The sequence below is a fragment of the Arabidopsis lyrata genome (genome assembly GCF_000004255.2).
Source record: "Arabidopsis lyrata subsp. lyrata unplaced genomic scaffold ARALYscaffold_1, whole genome shotgun sequence".
NCBI lineage: Eukaryota > Viridiplantae > Streptophyta > Magnoliopsida > Brassicales > Brassicaceae > Arabidopsis > Arabidopsis lyrata.
This window is the reverse complement of record NW_003302555.1, coordinates 18205700-18208319: the sequence shown is the minus strand read 5'-3', so window position 1 is coordinate 18208319 and position 2620 is coordinate 18205700. Positions and strand designations below refer to the sequence as shown.

The following is a 2620-nucleotide window of genomic DNA, read 5'->3' as shown; positions in this document are numbered from 1 at the left end:
TCCTTAAGATATAACACATCTGATGTAGGCCTCCAGAGAGAAGCTGTTGAGCTTAGTACAGAACTAACAATGACAGCCACTGCATTAGGACCAATTGGTACACGACCAATTTTGTACATCGGTTCATCATAACAGAATTCTCCTTCACCAACAACTACTTCTCTTGAATGAATCCAATCCAGTAGTTGTACTCTATCTCCTACTTTGAATACACCACTACTCTAACATGTTTCAGTCTCACAATAACTTTTCTGAGATAAGGAAAAGGAATTTTGTTAATGTCTTAAAACCAGACCAATTGACTAAATGTAATGAAAAGGATTACCTTCTTTCCAGCTAAGTCTCTAAACATTCCCTTCAACTCATCAATCTCACTTTTCATTTCTGCCATTTTTGCGTCTCTAGCTTGCATAAACGCTAACTTAGTAGCCGTGATCCCTCTACCAAACCCCCTTACTCGTCCAGGTTTGTCTTTTCCCAAAATCTGGATCACAGCATCTTCCCTTATGTTATCAGCAGCTGATGTAGAGTCCATTTCACTATCAAGTGATTGTATTTGTTTCTGAGACAAACATTCAAACACAATATTATAACTCATTGATCATGATGCATTACTTACACACAATATAATAAGTTCCAGAATTCTTACAATAGTCTCAGCAAATTGAGGCTTCACAGATCTACCATCAGCATGAGTGTGTCCCGCTAACCATACCTTAGTCCTAGTCACCTTACTTGGGTTTGAACTCTTTTTTTTCTATATAAAGTACATATACATATCTCAGTACCATTTTATGCTAACAAGATATACAATATATATAGATATTGACAACTATTATTACCATATCATCAGCTAAACGAACCAATCCTTTGCGGCTGGAGGTTTGAGGAATCTGATCATGTCTCAACTTCCTCATCTTGTTACTTACTTCCTACATTATAAATATGAGTGTGATTAAATCTATAAGACATGACATATAAACATATAAACTTCATACTAACCGTAAAAGCTTTGCTAGTCTTGCTCTTAACTTGAATGGATGGGATGTTGCTGGGTTTTAAAGCTAGTATATCAGCAGCTGTCTCAGCAGCACGTACTTTTGTCACTAGCCTTGACTTCATACCCCTAAAGATATTACACATTTGCTTCATAATAACAGCTTTTTTCCATTCTTCTTCCATGTCAAACCTCCCCTGCATCAAGTACAACAAGCAAAGGTCAAACATGTTTCATATCTGTTAAACAAAAAATTAGTTGCATATATATAAATATATACCTGAATTTGTTCCCACAATGTTTCTTTAGTCGCTGCATCAACTTCTCTCCAATCAGAAATTGTAACCGGAATGAATTGACTCACGAGGACCCCAAGAAAAGATGATAATCTTACTGAACCAGTTCCAACATGATCACCAAAGTCAGTGAAAGAAACTGAAACCCTTTCATTAGGATTTTCAGCCACTTTACGCATCTTTGTTGGTCCTCTTTTTCTTCTTACTTTCACTCTTTCTTCTGGTACCTGACTTCCTTCATCAGTGTTGGTAGGAATCGCTTTATCTTGACCATTGCCAACACCATCTTCTTCCATATTGGCAACTTCTTCATTATTCGCAGCTACTTCCATAGTGGCAGCTTCTTCTTGATGATACTCCTGCTGATCCTGTCCAGTCAAACAAGCTTCTTCTTCTATATTGGCAACTTCTTCTTCATCCTCCTCCTGGCCCTGTCCAGTCAAACATCCTTCTCCTTCATTCTCATCTTCACACATTGCTTTCTCAGTCTGATCAGCCTCCGGTGTTATATCTTTGTCATTACCCTTTTCTTCTTCCACAGCTTCTGGTGTTACATCTTCTACCTCATCATCTACAGCAGCCACTTTCGGTGTAACATCTTCTACCTCATCATCTACAGCAGCCACTTTCTTGGCTCTAGTACTACTTCTTCTCCGAGCCACTTTATTTGTTGTTTTCTTCTTATTCACCTTCTTATTAACCTTTAGTGTTGTTGCAGGAGCAACATCTTCTACCTCCAAGCCTTGATTACGCCTACTACGACGAGCACAAACTTGACCTCCTCCTCTTGTCTTTGCCATTTTCTGAAACTGATGAAGAACAGTTTCAATCAACATAAAATCGAAACCAAAAATCATAATCAAAACCCAAACTTCGAATTAAAACCCAAAATCAAAATCGATTTCACAATTGAAACAATATATGTGCCAGACTTCGACATGCATGTTAACTAAGTGTAAGAATGAAAACCCAAAATCAAAATCGATTTTGAATTTGGAATTCAAAATCGATTTCACACAACCCCAAATCAAATTGGTTTTCCAGAGAACAAAGAAATTAAACGGCTCAGATCGAATGAGAACATACCTGTTCGAGATCGATAGAAACCGACTTAGATCGAGAGGGAGATGAGTTGAAGATTTTTTTTGTTCTCTGTTAGAGAAGTCGAGTGAAGTCGAGAGAAGAAGTTAGATTTTTTTTTTGCTTTAGGGAAAAAATGAAAAAGTTTTCTTTTATTTTGCCTTAGACAAAATTTCACAATTTTCCCTCTTAACATTTTCAATAGCGGGAAAGAGACTTTAGTAACCCGAAAATTGGCCGCGTGAAT

General features: G+C 37.3%; 1 long non-coding RNA gene across 1 annotated transcript; it reads right to left on the bottom strand.

Annotated features, from left to right (window-relative positions):
- Positions 1-679: 679 nt before the first annotated feature.
- On the bottom strand, positions 680-1032 carry LOC110224674. The gene is made up of 3 exons (XR_002329173.1): positions 1003-1032; positions 843-932; positions 680-757 (listed from the first exon to the last, which is right to left on the bottom strand). It is a non-coding gene; the product is annotated as an uncharacterized LOC110224674 (long non-coding RNA).
- Between the last annotated feature and the right edge of the window lie 1588 nt (positions 1033-2620).